Source organism: Pinus tabuliformis, chromosome 1_2 (genome assembly GCF_031772625.1).
Source record: "Pinus tabuliformis cultivar Carrire ecotype Pingquan chromosome 1_2, CPIR1, whole genome shotgun sequence".
Classification (NCBI taxonomy): Eukaryota; Viridiplantae; Streptophyta; class Pinopsida; order Pinales; family Pinaceae; genus Pinus; species Pinus tabuliformis.
This window is the reverse complement of record NC_142298.1, coordinates 1,224,490,919-1,224,510,584: the sequence shown is the minus strand read 5'-3', so window position 1 is coordinate 1,224,510,584 and position 19,666 is coordinate 1,224,490,919.

Genomic DNA, 19,666 nt, shown 5'->3' with positions numbered 1-19,666 from the left:
CGCGGAATGGCTCCGCACTCTTGGGCCAATCACAATGGATTTCCAGGAGTTATATATGAGTTTTAAGCAGAACAACTCCACACATACCCTCCGTGGACTACAGGCGGGCGCCCCCTCTATCATCAGCTCGCATAGGATGGAAAAGTTGTTAAAAAAGGGCCATCATGGAGTGGTAGCTCAATTTAATGCCATCCAGGTAGTCGACACCATGTCTCTGCCAATTCATCCTGAGATGCAACATATTTTAAATAAACATCGAACGGTCTTTGACAAGCCTCATAAGCTTCCACCCTCGCGAGGGGAACATGATCATAGCATCACATTAGTTCCAGGGGCCCAACCCCCAAATGTGCGGCCATACAGATATCCATTCACCCAAAAGAATGAAATAGAAAAAATCATCAAGGAATTGTTGGAAGCAGGTGTCATTCGTCCCAACATTAGTCCTTATTCATCCCCATTGGTCATGGTCCTCAAGAAAGATGGGGAGTGGCGGATGTGTCCCGACTTCAGGGCCCTCATAAGTTAACAGTCAAAGATAAATTTCCCATCCCGGTGGTTGACGATTTGCTGGACGAACTCAATGGGGCTCAATTCTTCACTAAGTTGGATCTTCGTTCAGGCTACCACCAAATTCGCATGAAGGAAGTTGACATTCCCAAGACGACTTTCAGAACTCATGAAGGCCATTATGAGTTCCTGGTCATGCCATTTGGTCTCTGTAATGCCCCCTCTACTTTTCAGAGCCTTATGAATCACCTCCTCAAACCATATCTCAGAAAATTTGTCCTTGTCTTCTTCGATGACATCCTCATCTATAGTGGCACTTGGGCGGCACATCTTCAGCATGTAGATCTACTCTTGCAACTGCTCCGCACGCATAAATTATTTGTCAAGATGTCTAAGTGTTCGTTTGGCATGGCAGAAGTTGAGTATTTGGGCCACATTGTGGGGCGTGAAGGTGTCAAGGTGGACCCCAAAAAGATCCAGGCAATGCAAGAATGGCCTCAACCTAAGACCTTGAAAAGATTGAGAGGATTTTTGGGTCTCACAGGCTATTATCGTAAATTTGTCCGCAACTATGGCCGCATAGCGAATCCCCTAACGCAACTCCTAAAGAAAAATTCCTTCTTCTGGAACGAGGAAGCACAACAGGCATTTACCGCTCTCAAAACCGCGATGTGTTCCACTCCCGTCTTAGCACTACCGGACTTCACCAAATCATTTGTCATTGAATGTGATGCTTCAGGAATAGGTATTGGAGCGGTCTTAATGCAGGAAGGGCGACCATTGGCCTTCACCAGCCAACAACTAAGTGGGAGGAATCTGGGCCAATCTACCGATGAGAAGGAAATGATGGCCATCTTACATGCAGTCGAGACCTGGCGACCTTACTTGTTGGGGCGACGTTTCCAAATCCGCACAGATCATCACAGTCTTAAATATTTTTTGGAGCAACGCCTATCTTCCCCACAACAAAACAAATGGTTAGCCAAAATGCTGGGATATGATTATGAGATCATTTACAAGAAAGGGAAAGACAACCGTGTAGCAGATGCATTGTCGTGCCAATTTGAGGAGGAAAGTACTCTGCTCGCAATTTCCCTCCCCATTCCAGACTGGATTGAAGAGGCTCGCAGGGAATGGTTTTCACATCCCGGGCTCTCCCAACTCATTTCTCAATTGCAGGTAGATCCTAATTCCAGCAAGGGCTACTCGTGGCAGAATGATATTCTTTGCTACAAGGACAGAGTCGTAATATCACCAACATCCACCCTCAAAAGTCGCATTTTGGCAGAATAGCACTCATCTCCCATTGCAGGACATTCGGGCTTTCAGAAGATGTATGCTCGCACCAGAAGATCATTTTTTTGGACCGGCATGAAACAGGACATCCTTACTTTCATAGCAGAATGTGACGTCTGTCAACGCCACAAAGGGGAAACCGTCAACACACCAGGCACATTACAACCATTGCCCATTCTGGCGTCAATTTGGACGGAGGTCTCCATGGATTTCATTACAGGTCTTCCAAAGTCTGGGAACAAGTCAGTCATCATGGTGGTTGTGGACCGACTGTCGAAGTATGCTCATTTCTGCGCCCTACCCCAACCATTTACACCAACTTTGGTTGCTCAAACTTTCATGGATCAGATCTTCAAATTGCATGGCATGCCCACTTCTATTGTGTCCGACCACGACCCAATATTCACCAGTAATTTTTGGCAGGAGCTCTTCAGAATACAAGGCACTCAACTCAAACTTAGTACTTCATATCATCCGCAAACAGATGGTCAAACCGAAGCCGTCAACAAATGTCTAGAAACCTACCTTAGGTGTTTCACTTCAGAAAAGCAACACCTTTGGGTACAGTGGTTACCTCTGGCGGAATGGTGGTATAACACCAACTATCATGCCACCACCAAAATGACTCCCTATGAAGCAGTCTATGGTCAACTTCCGCCTTCCCCTACTTCTTATCTCACGGGGTGCTCCAAAGTACAAGCCGTGGATCAACTCCTACAACACCGCGCAACCATGCTCACCCATCTGCGCGAGAATCTTCATCAAGCTCAGAACCGTATGAAGCAACAGGCTGACCAACATCGCTCAGAGCGCCAATTTCAAGAAGGGGATCAGGTCTTTTTGAGGCTGCAACCATATAAGCAAACATCACTCAAAGAAAAGGGTTGTCAAAAGCTCTCTCGAAAATTCTACGGACCATACCAAGTACTTCAGCGCATTGGAGAAGTGGCTTAAAAGTTGGCTTTGCCACCTACAACAAAAATCCACCCAGTTTTCCATGTATCGTGCCTCAAGAAAGTGATTGGGAACAATTGCCGAGTTCAAACCAATCTACCTGAATTGGACGAAGAAGGGTCAATCTGGCTTCAACCTGAACAGGTTCTAGACACACGAGACAAGCACCTGCGCAGCCGCATGATTAAGGAGGTCCTCGTCAAATGGAAAGACACCTCTCCGAAAGATGCAACTTGGGAACCAGCCACTATTCTTCAGCAGTTTCCGCAGCTTCAGCCTTGAGGACAAGGCTAGTCTTAAGGGGGAGGGCATATTAGGGTCCCACCCTAACCCCCTTATTTATGTCATGGGATCACGTCATAGTCAAGAGTCAATAAAGCCCATATTAATATTTGTAAGTGGTTAACCCGCAATTAATGACGGGACCACAGTTAGTTGCAAATGGGCGGTAGTATTAGATAGATGGTATTAATAAAACCCACGGTATTGGCCCATGGTATTGCATGTATGAGTCATATATAAAGGATAGAGACTCCCTGCGAGGAGTATCATGTCTTGTTTTGTAATCGAGCTCTGCTCTATTGGAGGTTGCCCCCTCGAAGAGGCCTGTGAACAATTCTCTCTGAGTAATAAAATCATTGCTATTCTGTGTTCTGGGTATATTTTCTTCGCATATTCTGTGTTCTGGGTATCTTTTCTTCGCATATTCTCTGTTCGGTATTACTTTGCAGGTTAAGAGCATAACAGAAGATAAGATGAATGACGTGGAAGCTAAGATGAATGACATGGAAGCTAAGATGGATGGTGTGGAAGCTCAAATGAATGATTTAAAGAAAGGCACGAAAGCTAAGATGGAAGATTTGATAAAATTTCTACAAGAAATGCTTACTAATGGCGAAATGGTAGTAAAGGAAAAACATGATGAGAATAATATAAATGTTAATCATTATTTCATAGACTAACATTGGATTGCAGAACCACCATGTTCCAAAGATCGATATGAGGAAGCTTGATGGCAAGGATCCCACAACATGGATACTACAGATGGAACAATTTTTCGATCTCCATAATGTCCAAAACACACAAAAGGTATGCATTACAACTTTATATTTGGAACCAGATCAGTTTTTATGGTATCGATGGCTTTGCTCTCGTAAACAAATTGTCACTTGGGCTATTTTTACAGATGAAATGATAGCACATTATGAGGATACAAAACATAACACTTTTTTTAGCTAATTAATAAATCTCAAACAAAAGGGTTCAATGATGGAGCACATTGAGGACTTCAAAAAATTGAATATAAGGGTAAAATATATTCCAAAGTAGTATAGGATTGATGTGTTCATAGGGACTTTAAAGGATAACATCCAACATGAGGTTAACCTTTGGGAACCTGATTCCTTGGAGAAGGCATTCAAGTTGGCAAGAAAAATGGAAAGCAAGATTATGGCAACAACGAATCCTACCACTCACAATCATAAAGATGGAAGTGTTTTTGCCCCTATCCATCCACAAACTACAAGGTTGACACCACAACAATTGGAAGAAAAAAGAGAAAAGGGGCTTTGTTACAGCTGTGATAGAAAATATAGTAAAGGTCATAAGTGTGCTGAGAAGAAATTATTTTACATAGATTGTGAAAAGGAGGAAGAAAAGGAATAGCAAATGTCAAAAGAAGAGGATATACATCAGGAACAAACCCTAGAGAAAGAAGAAATGAATCCAACCATATCTTGTAATGCATTGGCTGGGATTACTACTCAAACTATCAAGATAGAAGGGAATATCAACAAGAAAAAGGTAATAGTGTTGATTGATTTAGGTAGTACCCATAATTTTATTCTTTCTAAGATAGCCAAGGAATTGAATTTCTTCCTATATCTAGCACCATAGTTTTAAGTGATGGTTGCAAGTGGAGGAACACAAAATCTCTCAGGAAAGTGCCATAATATCAAGCTATCCATGGGAGAATATGTATTGAATAGCCCAATGCTTTCCATTCCAATGAGTGGTGTTGATGTTGTACTAGGACTCTAATGGATACAATACTTGGGTACAATAGCTTTCAATTTTCAAGAAATTTTCATGAAATTTTCTTCAGAAGGAAAGGAATTTAAATAAAGGGTTATTTCAGGGAAATCAAGAAGGATAATCAGCTCTAACGGAATGAAAAAACTTCTAAAGAAAGAAAAACGAGGCATAATTGCACACTCATGTTCGCTATAGGTTCCCACATTGAAATCATCTATTTCTCCAGATCTCCAAAATGTCTTGGACAATAACTCCAAGGTAGTTGAGACTCCCAAAGGCCTCCCACATCTCGTGATCATGATCATGCTATTCATTTTATTCCAGGAAGTGTTCCTCCAAACATCAAGCCTTACAGATATCTCTTCTCCAATATTATTGGTTCACAAGAAGGATGGATCATGGCGCATGTGTCCAGATTATAGGGAGCTCAACAAGCTCACTATTAAAGATAAATTTCGAATTCCTGTCATTGATGAATTATTGGATGAATTGCATGGATCAATTTACTTCACCAATTTCAATCTTCATTCAGGATATCATCAAATCAGAATGAGGACTGAAGACATTCCAAAAACAACATTTATAACTCATGAGGGTCATTATGAATTTTTGGTCATGCATTTCGGCCTTACCAGTGCACCTTGTACATTGTTGGCATTATGATACATATGTTGTACTTGATGGCAACCCACTCATCTCAGATAATAAATTATAGTGTAGAGAAAAGTTCACGCACTTGTATGCAGAGAAAAGTTTATTTCATGTAGAGAAAAGTTCACGCACTTTTATGCAGAGAAAAGTTTATTTCATGTAGAGAAAAGGTTCACGCACTTTCATGCAAGGAAAAGCGTGTATATGTTGGAGAACTTACCTTTGGTCCATGGTAGTTAGTCCTTGGTATTTGAACCTATGGTTTTGGACCATGATACCTCGTCAAAAGTGTGTATATGTTGGAGAACTTACCTTTGGTCCATGATAGTTAGTCCTTGGTATTTGAACCTATGGTTTTGGACCATGGTACCTCGCCAAAAGTGTGTATATGTTGGAGAACTTACCTTTGGTCCATGGTAGTTAGTCCTTGGTATTTGAACCTATGGTTTTGGACCATGGTACCTCGTCAGAAGTATTGATCTCACGCACTTTCATGCAAGGAAAAGCGTGTATATGTTGGAGAACTTACCTTTGGTCCATGGTAGTTAGTCCTTGGTATTTGAACCTATGTTTTTGGACCATGGTATCTCGACAGACGTGTTGATCCCTAGTATTGAGTTGATGGTATTGTGTTACTATGGTTTTGGACCGTGGTATTGTGAAGGGGCTAAGGCTATAAATGAGGAAGGAGATCATTTGGCAAAGCATCTTCTGAATGATTGAATATCTGATAAAGTGCTAGATCTGGAATATTGTGATTCGGTTATGGTGCAGATCTGGATCTGAATGAAGAAGGAACCTGAGCGTAAGGAGAAGGATAAGTTCTATTGATGGGACAAAATCTTAAGGCTGGAATAGTGGGATTTTTGGGTGGTGAAATTGCAGATCAGATCTGTACATCTTTGTGCTAGATCTACAGAATCTAATTGCCGATCTGTATTCCTTGTGCAAAAATAGCCGAGTTCAAAAAAAAAATCGGTCGAATCAGAGTCCGGATGAGGGAGATATCGCTGGCTTAAAAATCAGTGGGGTTGCAGACAGTTTTTAGGGCAGCGAGTTTGCGGCGCAGATCTAGAAGTCCTGGTGCCAGATCTGCAAGATCTAATTGTAGATCTGGAATCTTTGTGAAAAAAACACATGATTTCAAAAAAAAAATCAGTCGAATCGGAGTCCGGATGAGGGAGCTATCGCTGATTTAAAATCAGCTCTTTTTGCAGAAGAAGGTGCGGATGTACGCAAGTGTTCTACTGGTGAAGCTGCGAACTTTTCATGAAATCTATTTAGCTGCCCTTGTTTATTATTTTTGTGTTCTGGGTTTTGAAGTGATTTCTGTTTTCTGATATCAAGTTCTGATAACAGTATTGTGAGAAGTAATAGATTATGTTTCAGTTTTGATAGATGAATGGATCGGTTTCATAATGACTTATCCTTATATGATCTGATGAACTAGATCTGATTGTTGACACACATACTATCCTTATATTGATCTGGTGATTGGGTGATTCAGAAGAGTGATTGATTATGTACTTCAATGATATTTATGGGTCTAGTATGAAAATTGGATGAAACGTGGCCTTTCAGATTATGTGTTGTGCTTTAGGTGTATCCAATCTGAAAATGTATGAAACGTGGTACCCGGAGGAGAGAAGATTGTAGGCCGACGCCTACGTACTATTATCTTAGCTAGTACAAGAGCTAAGGGGGTGGTAGCTCCCTTCTAGTAGCAGTTGTGATCTTTGATGCATTATAGCAGGTAGCAGCCTGCGTACTAGTACATCGGCTAGTACAAGAGCAAAGGGGGTTGTAGCTCCCTTCCAGGAGAGTCTGGAGAACGAGAGGATGGTTTTATCTCTCTGCAGGTAGAAGCCTGCGTATTGGTATAAGACTACACCAGTACATAAATATTGTAAAAGGATTTTCTTATTAAGAAGAAGATTGAGATGACTTGCAGCGGGTGGTTTTCTCCCGCATTGGGTTTCCACCTTATATCATGGTGTTCATGTGTGTGACTTATGTGTGATGATCTATTCTATTTTACTGCACCTGTTTATTGTTAGTATGGCTGATAATGTTATAAAGCACTCATTGAAGATCAATTAACTAAATCATAAGAAGTTTTGGAAGTAGCATAGATGAATCAGAGTTTGGAAATGAAAAAGTTTTATTAACTTGATAATACTGATTCACCCCCCCCCCCCTCTCAGTATTATTTCCAACAATTGGTATCAGAGCCGGTCGTTTGCTAGAAGCTTGATCGCTTGAAGGAGATCCTTGGAACAATGGGAAAGAAGCTTAAGAAGAAAGCATCTAAGAAGAAGAAGTCATCTTAGAAGAACTATGACAGTGGGAGAATCGATTGGGGATTAGGTATAAGAAGCTCTTCAGATTCAGAATCAGATTCAGAATCATTATCAGGTATGAATGTGTTATCCTCTGATATTCCAGCTGTCTATCCTTTTGGAAAAGATGAAGATGAAAGTGATAGTGAAGCTATTGAATTTGCTCTTATGGGTGAGCAAGAAAGATATCAAATTGAGGCAGAATTTAAAAGGCTTACAGACAAAATTAGAGATCAACAAGATCAATTGAACAAAAGGGAATGTGACTTCAAAGCAGAGGCTACCAATCTAAAAGCTCAACTAGAGGAAGGAAACAAGGTAAGGAAGCTACTCAAGGACAAGGAAAATCAATGTCAAAAATTGCAGCATGAAGTGACATCACTAAGAAAAGAAGTCAACGAAAGGAGCACAACCATCAAGAAACTCAGAGATAGATCTAGCTACTATGAAAGTCTTGAAGCTACAATCCTCTCATTAAAAGGAGATCTTGAAGAATCAAAGAAGCATAATATAGATCTACTCCAAGCTATTGCAAAACAAGAAAACAAAGTCACCAGCTTAAAATCTCAGCTGGAATGTGCCTTCAGAATTCTTCAAATGCAGCAGGATCTGAATGAAGAACAAGAAAAGGAGATTTTCAAACTAAGGCATCAGTTGGATGAAGGAAGGAAAGCTGAAGAAGACATGAAGAAGCAATGCCTTGAAAAGGAGGAACAACTTCAGGTTGAGATAAATATCTTGAAAGGTAAATTAGAAGATAAGGATAAGCTTTTATGATTTCAAGATAGTACTAAGGTCTTGGATGATATTCTTAATATTCAAAGGTCTCCTGCTATCAAAACTGGTCTTGGTTTTCATGAATCGGTCGAAGGAGAATCTGGTTCACAAGGTGAGGCAAGGAACTCTAAAGAGAAATCTAAAATGATCATCAAGGAGATAGGTCAACCCCATCAACAATCAAGGAAAGAAACTTCTCAAAGAAAATCTTTTACTCCTCCTATGAATAATGTTGAATGTTATGTATGTCATAATCTTGGACATGTTGCAGCTAGATGCAGAAGAAGAAGGGTTCAAGACCATCATGCAGAAAGATCATCACATTCAAGGTACTTTAATGGATATTGCTTTGCTTGCAATATGTATGGTCACAAAGCTGCTGATTGCTACAGGAAACATGTAAGATGTTATGCATGTAACAAGCTTAGACATATAGAAAGGGAATGCAGGAACAAAGCACATACATCACACCAAAAGGAGAAAACAACATCACACTTGAAGATATGGAAGAAGAAGGAAATACAGTCAGAAAGATGTGGCACAGCACAAAGTACTCAGATACAGCACAACACAGACTCAAAGGGAGCTGAAAGTATAAAAATTCAGTGTCCTGAATCTCATATGCAAGTTCCATAAAGGGAAGTCGCATATATACACGAATTGGATACTGCACAGTCACGTATATGATTGTTTGAAGAAAGGCAGTAGGGACAGGTTCAAGGATCAGTTTTGCTCTAGTTAATAATGGTTGCACTTTGCTGATGATGTGTGGATATGATGGTTAGAAGTGTTTTGGTTCTAACTTGATATTGATGATGTCTTGATACTTCTTATTGATATGCATGATCAGATCTGACAGATGGCACAGGTTTAGGGGGAGCATATGCCTTTAATGCATTGTTGGCATTATGGTTATTAGTCCTTGGTGATGATACTTATATGGATAAATGATTCATCTTGCTATGATATGGTTATGAGTTGTTTAGATGATTCCTGGGGTTACATAGTTGATATTTAGATCAAATTTGTGGTTGATTCTCTAATGGTGCTTGCATGGTGATCTTCATAAGGATAAGGAGAAGTACTTAGCTTGAATTCACATCTTCTTGATGATGAGTCACTCATATGTTGTTATGATCATATGCATAAAGATCATATATTACAGTTATGATGCAGGATTCCTATTATTCTTGGCACATATGGATGAGGATTGTTGGTTGGATACATGGATGATTATTCAAAGTTGCATTATTGGAGACATGATGATAATGAACTCTTATCTATATGATGATAAGATTGGTTCATACATATGTTGATTGATGCAGATATTCCCAATTGATGATACTTAGTTCATGCAGATCTGGATGACTATGGTGTTTTTCACATATATGATCTCATGATGATGTTTTAAAAGGATGAGTTGACATCTATGTTCAGACATACCTGTTACAGGATTCTTTTCAGGTTTCTGATATGGAAATGGTTGTACGCAAGGTTCATCTGAAGTATATGTGTACATGTGCTGGGTTGCGGATTGGTCAAAGATCGAATGGCACAGGTTCAGGGGGAGCATATCATGCATTGTTGGCATTATGCAGAGGGAGAACAGAAAGAGAATATAATTGTTGGTCTAGATGCTTATGGAACAGATCATACATTGTGTATGATAGTTGCTGATGACTATTGTGGTCTTACTTAGATGTCTGGTCTCATGACTCATGATGTAATTGAGTGTCTCTATCTATTGTAGTCATTTGATGAAATCTCTTCTGGTCATATCATGAATGTTGAAATATTTTAGTCATGTATTTTATTATCAAGGTCATGTAACGGCCTATGTTGGTTTCCCCACTATGCCTGGGATGAATGATGTAATGTTCATGTAAACCCTTGATGTATCTCCACATGGTTGGGTGGATGAGTCAATATTGGTATATCCCCACTAGGCTGGGTGATGGATGTATGTATTGAGTCTTTTGGTGATAGGAAAGTCTTTTATGATGTATAAGTCTTGGTTCTTCTTGAAGAACATCTGTTGCAGATCTTGCCTTCAGTCAGGGGGAGCATGAACAACATAATTTAGCAAGAGCAGAGATTTCAGCATGTTCTCAGAAAAAGCATGGACAGATTGGTGCACCATGGCATATACAAAGGGGGAGCTCATTCAGAGATTTCAACAAGTACTCAGGGGGAGTATAAACAGCAGAATTCCTTTCTAGGAAAGAGAATATCTTGGTTCACCCTTTGCCGTTGATGTCAAAGGGGGAGAGTGATTTGGTTGTTGTTGCCATCAAGTCCAAAGGGGGAGATTGTTGGCATTATGATACATATGTTGTACTTGATGGAAACCCACTCATCTCAGATAATAAATTATAGTGTAGAGAAAAGTTCACGCACTTATATGCAGAGAAAAGTTTATTTCATGTAGAGAAAAGTTCACGCACTTTTATGCAAAGAAAAGTTTATTTCATGTAGAGAAAAGTTCATGCACTTTTATGCAGAGAAAAGTTTATTTCATGTAGAGAAAAAGTTCACGCACTTTCATGCAAGGAAAAGCGCGTATATGTTGGAGAACTTACCTTTGGTCCATGGTAGTTAGTCCTTGGTATTTGAACCTATGGTTTTGGACCATGATACCTCGTCAAAAGTGTGTATATGTTGGAGAACTTACCTTTGGTCCATGATAGTTAGTCCTTGGTATTTGAACCTATGGTTTTGGACCATGGTACCTCGCCAAAAGTGTGTATATGTTGGAGAACTTACCTTTGGTCCATGGTAGTTAGTCCTTGGTATTTGAACCTATGGTTTTGGACCATGGTACCTCGTCAGAAGTATTGATCTCACGCACTTTCATGCAAGGAAAAGCATGTATATGTTGGAGAACTTACCTTTGGTCCATGGTAGTTAGTCCTTGGTATTTGAACCTATGTTTTTGGACCATGGTATCTCGACAGACGTGTTGATCCCTAGTATTGAGTTGATGGTATTGTGTTACTATGGTTTTGGACCGTGGTATTGTGAAGGGGCTAAGGCTATAAATGAGGAAGGAGATCATTTGGCAAAGCATCTTTTGAATGATTGAATATCTGATAAAGTGCTAGATCTGGAATATTGTGATTGGGTTATGGTGCAGATCTGGATCTGAATGAAGAAGGAACCTGAGCGTAAGGAGAAGGATAAGTTCTATTGATGGGACAAAATCTTAAGGCTGGAATAGTGGGATTTTTGGGTGGCGAAATTGCAGATCAGATCTGTACGTCTTTGTGCTAGATCTGCAGAATCTAATTGCATATCTGTATTCCTTGTGCAAAAATAGCCGAGTTCAAAAAAAAAATCGGTCGAATCGGAGTCCGGATGAAGGCGATATTGCTAGTTTAAACATCAGTGGGGTTGCAGACAGTTTTCAGGGCAGCGAGTTTGCGGCACAGATCTAGAAGTCCTGGTGCCAGATCTGCAAGATCTAATTATAGATCTGGAATCTTTGTGAAAAAACACATGATTTAAAAAAAAAAATCAGTCGAATCGGAGTCCGGATGAGGGAGCTATCGCTGATTTAAAATCAGCTCTTTTTGCAGAAGAAGGTGCGGATGTACGCAAGTGTTCTACTGGTGAAGCTGCGGACTTTTCATGAAATCTATTTAGCTGCCCTTGTTTATTATTGTTGTGTTCTGGGTTTTGAAGTGATGTCTGGTTTCTGATATCAAGTTCTGATAACAGTATTGTGAGAAGTAATAGATTATGTTTCAGTTTTGATAGATGAATGGATCGGTTTCATAATGACTTATCCTTATATGATCTGATGAACTAGATCTGATTGTTGACACACATACTATCCTTATATTGATCTGGTGATTGGGTGATTCAGAAGATTGATTGATTATGTACTTTAATGATATTTATGGGTCCAGTATGAAAATTGGATGAAACGTGGCCTTTCAGATTATGTGTTGTGCTTCAGGTGTATCCAATCTGAAAATGTATGAAACGTGGTACCCGGAGGAGAGAAGATTGTAGGCCGATGCCTACGTACTAGTATCTTAGCTAGTACAAGAGCTAAGTGGGTGGTAGCTCCCTTCTAGTAGCAGTTGTGATCTTTGATGCATTATAGCAGGTAGCAGCCTGCGTACTAGTACATCGGCTAGTACAAGAGCAAAGGGGGTTGTAGCTCCCTTCCAGGAGAGTCTGGAGAACGAGAGGAGGGTTGTAGCTCTCTGCAGGTAGAAGCCTACGTATTGGTATAAGACTACACCAGTACATAAATATTGTAAAAGGATTTTCTTATTAAGAAGAAGATTGAGATGACTTGCAGCAGGTGGTTTTCTCCCGCATTGGGTTTCCACCTTATATCATGGTGTTCATGTGTGTGACTTATGTGTGATGATCTATTCTATTTTATTGCACCTATTTATTGTTAGTATGGTTGATAATGTTATAAAGCACTCATTGAAGATCAATTAACTAAATCATAAGAAGTTGTGGAAGTAGCATATATGAATCAGAGTTTGGAAATGAAAAAGTTTTATTAACTTGATAATATTGATTCACCCCCCCCCCCCTCTCAGTATTATTTCCAACAATTTTCAAGGTTTGATGAATTCCATTTTCAAACCCTTCCTTAGAAAATTTGTGTTAATATTTTTTGATGATATACTAATCTACAACAAGTCTTCGCTGGACCATGTTCAACATGTTGACAGGTTGCTTAAACTATTGAAGGAGAAACAATTATATGCAAAAAGCTCCAATGTTTCTTTGGAGTACAACAGGTGGAATATCTAGGTCATATTGTATCTCATGAAGGTGTTAAGGTAGACCCTAGAAAAATTAAAACCATTAAGGAATGGAAAACCCCCACATCCATAAATCATCTACAAGGATTTCTTGGGTTGATAGGGTATTATCGCAAGTTTGTTAAGAATTATGGGAGAATAGTAGCACCTCTAACAACATTATTGAACAAAGATGAATTTTCATGGAATCTAGAAGCAATGAAGGCCTTCGAACATCTTAAAGAGGCAATGTGTCAAGCACCGGTCTTAGCTACACTAGACTTCACAAAAACCTTTATTGTGTAATGTGATGCCTCAAGAAATATAATTGATGTTGTTTTAATGTGAAAAGAAAGACCCATTGCTTTTGAAAGTTGTCCAATCAAAGGAATGTATTTACACAAAGCTATTTTTAAGAATGAAACATTGGCAATACTACATTCACTTAAAAAATGGAGACCCTACCAAATGGGTAGACACTTCAAGGTAAAAACAGATCATGATAGTCTTAAATACTTTAGAACAAATATTATCTTTAGAAGAGCAGCAAAAATAGATCACAAAGCTGTTGGGTTATGACTTTTAAATCATCTACACAAAAGGGAAGAAAAATGATGTGGCAGATGCACTCTCAAGAAAGGATGAGGATGTGGAAGCATTTCATTGTGCCATTTCTATTATCCAACCAGATTGTATAAATGAAGCAAGGGATGAATGGAAGAAAACAAGTGTGGGCACTCGTTCAAAAGTTACAACAAGATCCCAGTACATCTTATACATTTAGCTAGAAAAATGATTTTTTATGGTACAAAGATCAATTATACCTATGTAAGAATTCCCAACTCAAACAAAATATTATTAGGGAATTGCACACCTCTCCCTTAGGAGGGCACTCAGGATTTCTAAAAACTTACCACAGGGTTAAGAAGGAATTCTTTTGGGATGACCTTAAATTGGATATTCAAAAGTTTGTGGCAGAATGTTTGGTTTGCCAACAAAATAAATTTGAAACAATTAAGACCCGAGGTCTATTATAACATTTATCCATTTGAGGCCAACGTTGGGAGGATTTCAATGGATTTTATCACAGGTTTACCCAAGTTCGATGGAAAAAGTGTTATCATGGTGGTAGTTGATAGACTTACCAAGTATGCACACTTTTGTGCATTATCTCATCCATTTAAAGCGAGTAGAATTTTTACTGAATTTATGGAAACAATTAAAAAGCTACATGGAAACACAAAGATTATTGTAAGGGATAGAGATCTCATTTTCACTGGAAATTTTTGGACAAAATTATTTTCTTGTCTTGGTATTAAGTTAGCTCATAGCTCATCTTATCATCCTCAATCTGATGGGAAAAATGAGATAGTAAACAAATGTTTGGAAGGATATCTTCGTTGCTTTGTATCTGATAAACAAACACAATGGGTCAAATGGTTGCCTCTAGCTAAATGGTGGTATAACACTTCCTTCCATACTGCAACAAAAATGACCCCATTTATGGCACTTTATGGATATCATCCACCATCCATCGCATCATATTTAAGAGAAAATTCTAAGGTTCAAGCAGTGGAAGATCGCATTAAGCATCAACAACAAGTTCTCCAAATCTTAAAGGATAACCTCACCTTGGTGCAGAATAGAATGAAACAACAGGTAGATCAACATCACAGTGAAACAAGTTTTGATGTAGGTGATTGGGTACTCCTACAGCTACAACCATATAAACAAATGTCCCTCAAGCAAGCTAAGAAGGATAAAAAATTATCACCAAAGTATTATGGTCTGTATAAGGTGTTGCAAAATATAGGTACTATGGCATACAAATTAGTGCTCCATGCAGCTTCCCAAGTGCATCCAGTTTTCCATGTGGCATGATTAAAGAAGGTTATAGGTGACAAGCTCCCAGTTCAAACAATATTGCCTGAACTTGATGAGGAAGGAAAAATCATATTGGAACCTAAAGCATTCAAAGAAACAAGAAGTCGACAGCTACGAAATCAATCAATTTTAGAGTATCTCATTAAGTGGAAGAACTTACCCATTAAGGATTCCACATGGGAGGATGAGAATTTTATATAGAATCATCCAAAGCTACTCAAGCATTGAGGAAAACACTTTTTTGAAGGAGAGGGGCATGTTAGGTCCCTATAATACTAGTGATTCCCCCTGTTGGGTTGTCTTATATTCTTTCCATGACTAGCCAGGTTGGACCCTATATTAGGTTGGGCAGACCTACCTATGGTTTTGTGCATGGTTTTCACATATGGTTTTGGAAGCGATGGTTTTTGGTCAATGGTTTTGGACACGATGGTTTTTGATTCATGGTATTGGATGCTGCGGCATGTATAAATATGTATTGTAACATTGTAAGGAACATAATGAAAAATCAATCTGGTAGTCCCGGTGTTGGGATCCAGGGGAAAATCTCTGTGTATATGTGTTTTATGTGTTATTCTCTCACATTGTTTATTTTCTTTGTTTTAGAATTCATATGCAGGTAATTTCTATACGGGGTTAAAACCTACATTTGGTATCAAAAAAAAATTTGGCTTCAAGGGGATGCCTTTGTTGTTGAGGGGTTTCGCTCGAGGCTATGGTAGACCCTGTTTAGTGGGAGATCTCTGGGATTGATTCTGGTGGTGAAAGAAGATGGCGAGAAGTGGAAAGACAGAGATCGATAAATTTAATGGTCACATTTTTGAGTTGTGGAAAATCAAGATGGAGGATCTATTGGTGGATAAAGATCAGTGGATAGTGATAGATATGGGTACTAAACCAATGGGAGTGTATGTTGAAGAATGGAAGAAGTTAGATCAAAAGGCAAAGAGCACAATACGATTGTGTGTCTCAAATTCGGTATTGTTGAATGCATCAGGGGAAACTACAGCTAGGGCTTTGTGGGACAAATTAGGGACTTTGTACCAATCTAAGTCTTTGGTGAATAAGCTATTCCTAGGGAAAAAGCTATATAACCTGAGGATGAAAGATGGAGACTTGGTGACAGAGCATCTGAACGCATTTAATACTGTGGTAAGTTAGTTATTATTTGTTGATATTAAAATTTTAGATGAAGATAAGTGCATTAATTTGGTGTGTTCTCTACTAGATTTGTGGGATAGTCTGGTTATTGCAATAGGTAGCAATGCAACTACCTTGCAGTTTGATGAAATAATCTCATCCTTGTTAATAGAGGAGATGAGACAGAAAAATTTTGAGAGCCAGAATGGTGATGCCTTGTCTGTATGAGGACGGTCTCAGAACAGAAACAAAAATAAGTTATTGAGTGGGAGATCTAAATATAGAGGGAGATCTAAATCTCTAGGAAAACCAGTAAAGGTAGTTTTCTAGAAATGCGAAAAGGAAGGGCATTACAAAAGGGACTGTAAATCTAAAGCTCCTCACAAAGGAAAGGGATATGATGATGCTCCTTCTGTAGAGGTGAAGAACACTTCAAATGAAGGTGGGGATGTGTAGTTGGCTTCTTCAAGTACACATGTATATCATGAGGCATGGTTCATTGACTCGGGTGCATCCTTTCACTTCACTCCCCATAGAGAGTGGTTCTATGAGTATGAGAAATATGATGGTGGTGATGTATTCTTAGGGGATGATAAGAAGGCTAGAATCGTTGGTTGTGGAAAATTAAAGTTTAAGTTGGAAGGTGGAAGGGTTAGAACACTTATGGGTGTTCTGCGTATTCTTGCATTGGCCAGAAATTTGATTTCTATAAGCAAGCTGGATGATGCAGGTTTAAAAACAGTGTTCGAGAAGGATACCTGCAAGATGGTTCGAGGAGCACTAGTATTGATGCAGGAAATTTGGATTGGAACTCTGTACAAGCTGCAAGGTAGAATTGTTGTTGATGGGTGCAACAGTTCTCTCGTTCCTGAAAGTGGAGCAAAAAATCTAGTGGTATCTGGAGAGAATACCATGATGTGGCATCAAAGGCTTGGAAATATTGGAGAGAAGGGCCTTCGAATACTTCATGGTAAAGGTATGCTAGAAGGTATGACTAATATCTCTACGGATTTTGATTTCTCTGAAAATTTTGTATATGGGAAGCAGAATTGGGTGAGTTTCCCCTCTAGTGGTAAGGGGGGGTAATAGATATTAGAGCTTGTGCACAGTGATGCATTTGGACTTGTGAAGGTTCTATCACTGGGTAAGTCTGTGTACTTTGTATCATTTATAGATGACTTCTCAAGTAATACATGGATATATTTCCTTAAGAGGAAATCTGAAGTCTTTGACAGGTTTAAAAAATTTAAGGTTCCAGTGGAAAACCAAATAGAGAAGAAGATAAAGATGTTGAGGTTAGATAATGGTGGAGAGTTTTGCAACAAGGAATTTTGAAGAATTCTGTAAGAAGTGTGGTATAGCATGGTAGAAGAATACTCCATACACTGAGAAAAATGGAGATGCAGAAAGAATGAACAAGATGTTGATGGAAAGGGCAAGAAGCATGCACAGTGGTGTCAGGTTAGGACAAGAACTCTGGGCAGGGGCGGTGGAGGCAGTATGTTACCTGGTCAAAAAATCACCTTCATCAGCATTGGAGTATAAGACTCCACAAGAGGTATGGACTGGTAAGAAACTCTCTCTTTCACATCTGAGGGTATTTGGATGTGATGCATATGTACATGTTCCAAAGGAGAAAAGAACCAAGTTGGATATTAAATCTGAAAAGTGCATATTTATTAGGTATAAGGATGGTTTAAAGGGTTATAAGCTTTGGAACCCAGTAACAAGGAAGGTTGTGTATAACCGAGATGTGGTGTTTAGAGAGGTGAAATATGTTATTAAACATGAAGTCCAACCAAAGGAACTTGAGAAGATAGAGTTTGAGCTTAAGGAGGAAGAATCAGACTCTACAGTGGAGGAGGAATCAAAAGATGAAGAGCCAAAAACTCTAAGTGTGAGAAGATCACCTCGAGAAAGAAGGTAGCCAAAAAGGTATAGTCCATCTACTTTTTGTTCAAATTTTTCTTTATCTATTACTGATGATGATTCCAGAACTATGAAGGAAGCAGTAAATTCATAGGATGGAAAACTCTGGAAAGGGGCCATGGTTGATGAAATGGCATCTTGGCACAAAAATGAGGCTTGGGATCTGGTGGAGTTTTCGACTGGAAAGAAACCCATTGGCAGCAAATCAGTGTTCAAGAAGAAGACAAATGCAAAAGGAAAGGTGGAGAAATAAAAATCTCAATTCATAGCAAAGGGTTATTACCAGGTGCCAGGAATTGGTTTTGGTTATATTTTTTCTCCTTTTGCCAAGGTTGCTTCTATTAGATTACTTTTATATGTTGTTGATGCTTTTTATTTTGAGGTAGAACAGATGGATATCAAGACAAAATTTCTTCATGGGGATCTAGAAGAGAGATCTACATGAAGAAACCTAAAGGCTTTGTTGTGAAGGGTAAGAAAGAACTAGTATGCAAGTTAAAGAAGTCTCTGTATGGGTTAAATCAGTCACCAAGGATGTGGTAGCAGAAATTTGATACATTTATATAGGGACTTGGCTTCACCAGAAGCAAAGCAGATCACTGTGTGTCTTTTAAATTAATTGGTGACTGTGTTATTTATATGGTCTTGTATGTGGATGATATGTTACTGGTTGGAAATGACAAAGAAATTATCCAGGATTTGAAGACCTAATTTTCCTCCAAATTCAACATGAAAGATATTGGTGCTGCAAACTATATTTTGGGCATGGAAATTAAAAGAGATTAGGCAAAGAGGAAGCTATTGTTAAACTAGAGGAATTATGTTAAGACAATATTGTAGAGGTTTAATATGAAAGATAGTAAATCGGTGAAGGTTCCTATTCCTGTAGGCGTAAAGTTATCTGCTGAACAGTGTCCCAAGACACAAGAAGAGGAAGAGGACATGTCCCATGTTCCATATGCAAGTGCAGTTGGTAGGCTGATGTATGTGATGGTATGTACTAGACCAGACAGTGCACATGCATCAAGAGTATTGAGCAGGTTTATGTCAAAACCAGGGAAGGAGCACTGGGCAAGAGTGATGTGGGTTTTAAGGTATTTCCATGGCACTAGTGATTATGGCTTGTGCTACTAAGGATGACCATGATTGGGCAGAGTGTTGGATATTCATGGCTTTGTTGATGCAGACTCAGTTGGAGATTTGCATCAAAGAAGGTCTACAAGTGGGTGTGTGTTTAACCTATTTGGACGTGCAATCAGTTGGATGAGTAAGAAACAATTTGTAGTGGCATTATCAACTACAGAGGAAAAATACATGGCAACCACTCATGCAAGCAAGGAAGCAGTTTGGTTGTAGAGATTGTGTTCAAGTATGGGGTTAATA